The sequence below is a fragment of the Otolemur garnettii genome, unplaced genomic scaffold, assembly GCF_000181295.1.
Source record: "Otolemur garnettii isolate 467f Iridium unplaced genomic scaffold, OtoGar3 scaffold00100, whole genome shotgun sequence".
Taxonomy (NCBI): domain Eukaryota; kingdom Metazoa; phylum Chordata; class Mammalia; order Primates; family Galagidae; genus Otolemur; species Otolemur garnettii.
The window spans coordinates 4142195-4152790 of NW_003852495.1; the positions used below are offsets into that span (position 1 = coordinate 4142195).

Consider the following 10596-nt stretch of genomic DNA (forward strand, 5'->3'; position numbering starts at 1 on the left):
AGCATTCCACACCTAGTTATACAAATAGTCTAAGAAGAAATCTCCATAACATAGGCAACATTATTTTTGGCATGGGTCATTTTTCATTCTTTCCTCTTCCAACTAGTTTTCTGGTTTTTCGAAGTTGAACAAAAATAATATTTATAAAGTGACCATTCCAGAGAGTACATTTGGAAATTTTCTGCTTTTTTTTCCCAACTGATTTCAGCACATGTTATTTCAAGATCTCTACTCAATATATGAAACACATTTAACCTTAGCTAAAATAAATCCAACTAATTAGATGATATAAAGAACAGCTCATTAGCAGAGCACTGGTAAATATTTTCTCTATTCCAGCTAAGCATTGCTTATTATACACTCGAGCCCCATGCAGTCTGATCAGGCCACAATTAGCCTTATATGCTAAGCCTAAGCAAAAAACTGGTTATTGAGCAAAGAAGAGAACTAGATCTGTATACTGCTAAATGCTTGGGGACTGGTTCTTATAATCTGGCCAATTTAATCTAAGCTCACATTTTTATAAACAAGGAAATTCTAACACTTGTAATGATCTGGTTTATTTGACTTTTTAAGTAAACAAGCTTAGAACTCTCTCCCTTTTTAGAAAGGTACGTCTCTCAACTATAGCAACTTTAAGAGATTATATGCATATGGATCTTTGGGAGTGTAGAATCTTTTCTAACTTGTACTTTAGGTTTCTTTAAGGTTTTGTGAATTTAAGGATCACTTTAAGGCAATCAAGTCACTCAAGAGACAGAGTGAAAGAATAAGATGACTGTCACAGCTGCAAGATTCCTTCAAATGTGCTATACCCCATTTTCACATTCTTTACCCCCATAATTCTCATGGGAAATTGCCATAAGGAAAGTCTCAGAAATGAACACAAAGATTGATTCTAAAGATGTTTACTGGGTTGTTAGTACAGAAAAAAAATCAGAAGCTTCTTTATTATCTAACTCAAGGATATAATACAATAAAATATGGCACAACCAAATGATGGAATGTTATACAGCTATTAAAAATGTCACTTCAAAGACTTTGTAAAGATGTGGAGAAATATTTGTTGTATAATATTAAGTGGCAAAAAAGAAACCAGTAAACACAGTAAACCACATCCAAGGCCTTGCAGAGTGTCTGGAACACCCAAGAAATATAAAGAATTTTGTTTCATTAAGTAACACACACAATAAGATAGCAAGTCTGTGTTTTAATTAAACATATGCATACATAAGCAAATGTCAAGAGAATAGTAAGAGAAAAATACCTACAAGTCATTGGTATTTATCTCTTAGTAATTACATTACATGTTGAGTTGTTTTCTCCTTCTTGCCTGTTCTCATCTCTAGAGTTCACATTTTACAGTTAGTATCTGTCACTAGCATAGTTGGGAGAGAAAAGAACCACTCTGAAAACTAAATATAAAAACAGATGCATAAAGGAAACTGCATTTCAAATGGGATTTTAAAAGAGTATCATAGCAGCCTGATGATACCAACAAATTCTGGGACCAGAAGGTCACAGACACTTCTTCCGAAAAGAGTGTCCCAAGTTAGACCAAAATGTAATTTGGGGACAGAAAGAACGGACAGCTGTATTTTAAAAGCAAGTATACACTACATTTTTAATTTTGAGTCAGAATTTTCTATGTTGAGGTCATGTATTTAATCTAAGCAAAACTGTACAAGTTTTATGTCATTCTGTTTATTGAACATTAGCCCCAATTTGTCAATTGCAGCTCTTCCTTGCTTTTGGTAGAGAAAAGGCCATTTTGTGTGGCATTGGCTGGGCTTCAGAAACCTAAGATTTTGGCAGCATAAGCTTCCTCTCAGTGCAGGGGCCAGACATACCAATACCTCAGTTTAACTTGAAATGGGAGAGGTGAGGTAGTAAATCCATGCTTTTACAATTTACCAGTCCCTAAAACCACCGATTAGAAAAAATCTACCTAAATCATTTTTGATGATCTCAAATGCCTTTAATTAACTGAAATCAATATTTCTAGCAGAAAGCTATGTATTGTTAATAAGGAAGAAATGCATTCTTGGTTGACTGAGTATCTGAAAAAGTATATCTGGTACTTTAAAAAGATAGATATTTAAGCCCTGTCACTAAGTAGCCATTTAATTAAAGTTAAACCTGCTGGCGTAGGGGCACGTAGGTTTAGAAATCAGCCCACAATTCAGACTTGGGGCCTAATTATAAGGCAACAAACTGAGAAAGCCTAAGAGCAGTGACATATTGAAGATCTTTAAAAGCCTTAAACTTTTGTGTCAGGATTTATGGTGCTGTTTCCTCCTCATTTCCTTCTCAATTTGTAATCAACTTCACAACCTTGATTAACGGCAACATCTGGCAATTCTCTCCCAAACAGCTGTGGTGCAGAGGAAGAACACAGAATTTAAAATCAAACAAACCTGGGTTCAAGGATGTGTTCTGCCCCTTGCTGGCTCGGAAACTTTGCTCTTGGTGCCTGTTTTGGTAAAACTGAGATGAAAGAAATCACCTACCTCTTCTAGAGACTGTGAAGATCAAGAGAGTAACTCAAGTGAAGATGCTGGATGCAAAATCAACATTCAAAACACAGTGCGTCCAGTATAGTTTCTAAAAATGATCATCCTGATCTGGAAATAATATACAAGAATGGTACTTCCATTCAACAGAGGAAATGAGTTACTCCACCCTAAAGGTATCTCACTTGGGAAGAGCAGCAATATTTCTTCTATGTTTCATTCTATCCAGTAATATGAGAAATTTCTTTGTGAACTAATTAATACACACCCAAAGATCAATGGCACTGAGGGAAAATCTGTGACTTTTAGTTTGTCCTATCTCCCCCATTTTAGGAACCATCCCTCCTAAATCCTTGTGATTCAGATGAAACTGTTCATTAAGACTTTCCTCTTGGCCATCCTTGCCACCAGGGCTGGCACATGACCCAGCCTGAGCAAACACAGGGGTTTTTTAGAAATTGATTTGAATCTTGGGAGGAGAACAAGGGTGACTTCTCTCTAAGATACTGAATTAAAGGTGCAAGTCTTCCTCTTCCCCTTCTGTAACTGGAAGACAATAGACTTTCCATTCTGCAGTAACATCAGCCTACACATAACTACCTTTTTTGGCCTTTTTTCAGTGAAAAACCTTTCCGCCCTCATAAGCATCAGCATGTGGGAAGCACTACCTTATTGCCCTGAATCACGTGAAACCTAAGGCAGCCAGTGGCTGGCTTTGTAAGCACGGACATTGGTTAAAAAAAATAATAATAAAAATTTTAAAAAGCTCAATCATCATAAAAATAAAAAGACAGAGCTGGCTACTATGCAAAAACTCCCAGACAAAATCACCAGCACTATGAGAGAGCCTGTAGATAAAGTTTTGACTATTTTCTTCCTACTGTTTGCCCAGGGAGCCTGGTTTTGCTGATGAATACGGATTATTTCATTTACTGTCCATTTTTTGCATGGTCCAGTGATCTCTCACATTACTGGATTATCTAAATTATCACAATTACCTCCTATTTACTGACTGACTCCTGTGTTTTTCAGTTAGTCAAAACTAGTAAAAAAGCAAAGAAAGACCTAGGGTGTCAGATATGATGTAAATACCACCAAAACATCATTCAAAATAGAGTTACCTTCTGAGGCTCGAAAACCATCTAGTAACCCAGATTTTCACTAGCGGTGGCTATCTCCCAAAATGAATTTCAATGGGGGAACAAATCTGTTTCTTCAATATGGAAGATGCTGGTGTCCTTATAGTCCACCCAAAGTCAAGTGATTGAATTAGAGAAAGACTAGTATTTGCTTAGATGACATAATGGACTCTCTCCTGCAAGGAGGCAGTGAAAGTAGCACACTGAATTGGGCCTCTGAAAAATACTCAAAATTGATGTATGAAACAATTGAGAAATTAAGCAACAGGAAAATGTCTGGGTGACAAGTCCAGAAGAGGTTCTTTTCCACTCCTGTGCAAAGCAGTAATGGTTCTGAATCACTCATTGCTCTTCCTCAAGGTACACCCTTGAGATTTTTATCCTTCAAGGTAATAAAAGTGTGATAAGGTTATTTAACACTTGTGGGGTCCAGTTTTCTCATCTATTAGAAGAACAGGTTAGACAGCACGGACTTTTTCTTAGGCTCTTTCCAGATCTGAAATGTCTACCATTCGGCTCAGAGTACACAACTCCCACAGAGTTTCCAAAAACATTTGAATAATTGGCCACAGAGAAAAGTTCATCCAGCAACCAAGCCCATCATTCTTGGACTAAAACATTCATTTCCTCTGCTTCCTACTGATGGATGGAAGAAGATGGCAACAGCGTCAGTACTCATGTTATAAATAAGAGTTTTTTGCTAATGAAAAGTAGAGTTAAAACACTGAACTAAGATAGAGGGAAAGAATAATGCTGAAGACCGGCACACCAAAACATTCTCATTGGCCAGGGATATTTTAGGAGAGCTCTCGTAAAGTGGCAGATTGATGGGAAGACTATCCCTTAGCTAAAAGGATAAAAAGACATTCAAATAGAAAGCTTGAAAAATGTTTAATGAGATGATTCTTTTCCAACATTCCTTCCCCTTTCAACTTCCTGGGAGCAGAAGTCTCTCTGCCTCTATACAAGAAGAAACTCCCCTGATCCCCATGTATTATATCCCTCCATTCTCCAGGGAAGTCTGAAACAGCAGTGGGACTCCCTGCTAGTCCAGCTGCCTTTTCCAAACTTAGCTGTACCATGCCCCTTCATACATTGAACAGGGCATTCTATAACCAAAGGAACTATTTACCTGGATTTTCCTAGCTTCATACTTGGCTCAAGCAACTTAATTTACTCTGAGAACTCTACTTTTAATTGCTCCCAAGTGAATAACTGCAGTTGAAAGCCACATTCTTCATAAAACCACCTGTGACACATTCCACAGTCCACCCTCTACTTCCACATATTTCTGTCACTGACTAAAGGAAACTTGTACTTTGGAGCTTAAGAAAGGAATGGTGAGAAGGTAAATATTGTACGTCCAAGGCACAGAGAAAGAAACAGCATTTCTGAAGCCACTTTACACAGTGGCTGGGACTGGGAATGGGAAGTGGGGGGCAGGAGGCACTGAAGTCACTTCTTTAAAACCATTTTTAAGGCTCAGTGTCCATAGCACAGTGGTTATAGCACCAGCCACATGCACCAAGGCTGGTAGGTTCAAACCCAGCCCGGGCCAGCTAAACAATGACAACTGCAACAAAACATAGCTGGGCATTGTGGTGGGTGCCTGCAGTCCCAGCTACTTGGGAGGCTGAGGCAAGAGAATCGCTTAAGCCCAAGAGTTTGAGGTTGCTGTGAACTATGGTGTCATGGCACTCTACCAAGGGCGACACAGTGAGACTCTGTCTCAAAAAAAATTTTTCAAGTTAATCATTCTGTGGCAACAAGGTACACTCACAACTGTCGTGCAACCATCACTGCTATCCGCCTCCAGAACATAAAGTCACTTTCATTCCAACTAGCAGGAGGGGGATTTCTGTCACATCCAAAAACATCATGACTAATAAGTGCATAGTACACATTAGCAAATATGAGAAATGCATAAAGGATATGAGAGATGTTTTTAAAATAATAAATAAGGCACAATTTTCCAGCAGTGTGAAAGCAAATGGGTCCCTGATTTAAGGCTCTTAAGAATAATCAGGGTTTGGGAAAAACAGGGAAAGATAATTAACCAAATGGATCGTGTGGTGTAAATCACTAAAAAGAGTTCTTTAGACTTGTAATAGGAGAAAGTACCGCCATGTAATGGAAGCTCAAATCTCATCTCCCACAGGAAGAAGACATTCTACAGAGAAACTGAGAATTGTACCGAACAGGCAAATCTCCCAAGGCAGAAGCCTTAGAGACCCCGGAAGGAAGTAACAAAACAGAGTGAATGCCTTAGCATAAAATTCCCTTTATTTTAATGAGCTATAGAAAGCTGCTCTCCATATTATCCTTACACATAAAAATAATTTATTAAAACTTTAACTGAGGGTCATTTTTTAATGTTAGCATTAAAGCCTGTGTAATACAAGTTACTTTGAAATGAATCTAGGAAACTTACATAAGAAAGAAAATAGACATTTTTAAATGTAGAAAAAAAGATAATAGCAACAACATAATCCTTTGTGGGCTCGGTACCCATAGGTCAGTGGTTAGGGCACCAGCCACATACACCAGAACTGGCAATTTCAAACCAGGCCCGGGCCTGCTAAACAACAATGACAACCACAACAAAAAAACAGCCAGGTGTTGTGGCAGCTACTTGGGAGGCTGAGGTAAGAGAATCGCTTAAGCCTAAGAATTTGAGGTTGCTGTGAGCTGTGATGCCACAGCACTCTACCAAGGGGGACATAATGAGACTCTGTCTCCGAAAAAAAAAAAAACCCAAAAGCATAATCCTTTTTGGTAACAGGCCTTAATTCACTCACAGCTTTTATTTCTTCTTCTTTATCACATATTTAAATTTGAATAACATTATATTCCCAATATCTCCAGGAATAAAATTTTCTGTAATTAGATGCCTAAATAGTTTATTATAAATCCTAATGTTAAGATCCAATAAAGAGTTAGACTAACCACTATTATGTTCTTAGGATTGTGGTTGTTAACCTAGGAAATAGGTTCTCTATAAAATGGGAAAGTGTTTCTTATTTCTCTTCCTTTTTCTCCACTCATGAAAGTACTATTGGTGTGTATTTCAAGACAGGAAATATAACCTACAGAAAGAAATGGGACAGAGAGTTGTCATAGGAGGGCCTTCATAATTTGGTTAGTGGCTTGACTTAATCACAAATACCCTTCACCTTGGCAGGAAGGCTTCACAGCTAGAAGATAAATACTTCAATTAATTGCTATGTCAGGCTGATGGTATTTCTGGGTGGGGGAAGGATTATAAGTATATTCTCAGCTAAAGCAGTTAGTTTGCCCATAGCAATCAGTTTCAGAAGCGTCTTGCTTTAGAAACATACCCGCTAGTATAAATCAGCATTAAAACCTCTGACACATTCAACAGCCTTCATTAAATGGATATTCAGGAACCCACTTTACTTTGACTCACGAGTCAGCTTAGAATCTATAAATTAGCTATCCCTGGGGGGTTTCTATAACGCAAAAGTTATTCTCACAAAAAAAAAAAAATTGGGAGACGGTGCTCTTCTTCTAAACTAATATAATTTGAATTATTATAAATACAACTGCTATATAAGGAAACCTTTCTAAGTGTAATATTTTAGTTATTCTTTAACTAGCAAGCCTGACTTCAAACTCCTATCTTAGCCTTCAATACCAGGGGATGCCCTTCATGATAAGACATCACTTAGCCTTCCTTTCAGCTGGAGACACCATCTTCCAGTAATTCACCAAGATGACAAACACAAAGGGAAAGAGGAGAGGCACCCGATAACTGTTCTCTAGGCCTTTTAGAAAACATGGAGTTGTTCCTTTGGCCACATACATGCGAATCTACAAGAAAGGTGATATTGTAGACATCAAGGGAATGGGTACTGTTCAAAAAGGCATGCCACGCAAATGTTACCATGGCAAAATTGGAAGAGTCTACAATGTTACCCAGCATGCTGTTGGCATTGTTGTAAACAAACAAGTTAAGGGCAAGATTCTTGCCAAGAGGATTAATGTTCGTATTGAGCATATTAAGCACTCTAAGAGCCGAGATAGCTTCCTGAAACATGTGAAAGAAAATGATCAGAAAAAGAAGGAAGCCAAAGAGAAAGGTACCTGGGTTCAACTGAAGCGCCAGCCTGCTCCACCCAGAGAAGCTCACTTTGTGAGAACCAACAGAAAGGAGCCAGAGCTCCTGGAACCCATTACCTGTGAATTCATGGCATAATAAGCATATAGCATAGCACACAGGAGTACCAGTGGACCCATGTTTTTAGGTGCAAGAACCTATTTATTCCCCATGAGCTCATGGCATAATAGGTGTACAGCATAGCACATAGGATAACCAATAGACCCCATGTAATAGTGATGATACAAGGTGCTGGAACCTATTTTCCTATGAATTCAAAAGTCAACACTTTGTCACATTCAATGGCAAGGTGCCTCCCTGAGTGACTGGAACCTCTTCCCTATGAATTCATGGCATGGTAGATAAGAATAGTAGCCTACTGCTACTGTAAAAATGTTTTTTGTTCATTCACTAAAAGTGTGATTTCTTTTTCCCCAAAGAAGTATTAAAGAAAATTTTAATGTGTCCTAAAAAAAAAAAAAAAGACATCACTTAGATTGTCTCAACCTTTTATTTCTTCCATGGGAAGAAATTCTTCAAATGTCCCTATATGAATGCATTGTCTTATCACCCTTACAGCCATCTTTCACCCGTTCAGAAAAGCATAGGTAATAGAAAAATATAAAATAAGTCTCTTCACTGGAGATAATCTAAAAAAATTCCAAAGTTTGAGGTGGAAGACAGGGAGATAAATTACATTAGATGATTCAAAGCTGAGGACTAGAAAGCTAGACAGGTCAGAGAAGCAACCAGGGGTAGCTGAAAGCACGTAGCATGAAGTGTGGGAATGTGGAGTCTAGCCCCATTCCACCATCTCTCGTGTCACGCTACTTCATACACTGGAATCTCACTCCTGCCATAGGTACAATGAGAACACTGCCTTACATGGTTAAGATCTCATTCTACACCAAAATCCTAATATTAAAATCCTCTATTGTGTGATCCTGTTACAGCTCAGAATAACACATAAAGGATGACAGAGAATAAAGGTCTCTTGACCAAGAGACCAGTCTGCTAAGGTGGACAACCTCAGGCTGTCAGCTGCCCCGTGTCCTGTAGTAGCCCACCAGGATCTTGTTTGTATTTTTACTTCTCTTTATCCCCATGGAAAGCGCCTGCTGGTGCCATGATAGCAGACACAGGCAGAAGGGAGGACGGCAGGCAAAGAGGCTCCTGAACTGCTTGGGCCAGAGCTGAAAACATGAAGTCAAGAGACAAAAAAGAAAAAAGAAGAAAACTACCTAGAATGGGGAGTAAAAGCAACTAAATATTTCGCTTTAAGGATCAAAACTTTCAAGAAGATGGAAGTTTTATTTAGGCCTGAGGGGCTCATCACTGGTGGGTCATGTAGCTTTAAAAGACATTCTACGCTCTCATTTTCTGGAATATCTAGACCCTTTCTGGCCCAAGGATACATCCTCTCTCCTTTTCTTTCTCCTACTTTGTCTTTCAGGGGGTACAACAGTCATGAAATAAGGATTCTGGAGAAGTCTGGAAGAAGAGCATCGCCCTCACCATCTGGCGCTGTACCCATTCAGTAGAGTTTGGTTTCAACAGGTTTTCTCAGGCAAATGAATCATTTCACATTCCTCCATCAGATTTCCTTCGTTTAGTGCAAATTCTTTTTGCCGTTGTTATTTTGATAAAACCTCAAAAGGGCTTCAAGACAGTTGCTTTCTTTACTCTTATTAAACTATGAAGTACTTGAAGTATACAAAACAGTTCAGGTAATAATATTACAGACATTCATGTCCGTACTGCCCAGTTCAAGAACTGAAACATTATAGATATAAGCCCCAGTCCTATTACACACCCTTCCACTCCATAGCAAGTCACTATCCTGACATCAGTGGTTATCAATCTCACCCATGCTTTTAGTGGATGTGCTTACAACCATAAACAATGTAGTATTTTAAAGGTTTATATAAATGGAATAATTGGATGGCCTAGGGCTGACAATTAAGTTTAAAAACTTGCCACCATGCACTCATGTTGGCAGCCCTGTACAAACAGCTGAATAAGGTTTCAGGACCTTGGTATGTCAGCGTCTCACAGCTGTGTTCATGTTGACATGTGGCTTCTTGAGTGGCATTCATTATTGTTGTTGTGTGTGAGGGGTTTTTGTGCCCTTGGCAGAATGTCAGGGCTTGAATTAGAGCAATGGACAAAAATTGAATTTTTTGTTAAATTTGTTAACAGTGGAAGTGAAATCAGAGATATATTAGTCCAAGTTTATGGAGATAATTCCAGGAAGAAGATGGCAATGTACAAATGGATTAAATGTTTTTCTGAGGGGAAAGAAAGTGTCACTGATGAAGAGAAGTCAGGGTGGCTAGCAATGAGCAGAACTGATAAAAACATAGTAAAAATGTGTTGAATTGTGTGTAAAAATCATCAGCTGACTGTGAGAAGTATAGCAGACCATGTAAACATTGATAGAGAAATGGTTAGGAAAATGTTAACTGAAAATCTCGGCATGAGAGAGGTGTGGCTCTTGCATCACAACAATGCACCAGCTCACACAGCACTGTCTGTGGGGTAGTTTTTAGCCGATAAACAAATAACTGTATGGGAGCAACCTCCTTACTCACCTTATCTGGCCCCCAATGACTTTTCTCTAGCCAAAAATAAAAGACATATTGAAAGGAAGACATTTTGATGACATTTAGGGCATCAAGGGCAACATGATGACAGCTCAGATGGCCATTCCAGGAAAACAGCTCCAAAATTGCTTTGAAGGTAGACTAGGTGCTGGCATTGGTGCATTATTTCCCAAGGGGAGTACTTCAAAGGTGACCACAGTGATACTGGCAATGAATTATGTAGC

At 38.7% G+C, this 10596-nt stretch overlaps 1 pseudogene; it reads left to right on the top strand.

The window, feature by feature from the left end:
• The first annotated feature begins 7382 nt into the window (after positions 1-7382).
• Positions 7383-7868, top strand: LOC100964908 (annotated as a pseudogene).
• The last annotated feature ends 2728 nt before the right edge of the window (positions 7869-10596 follow it).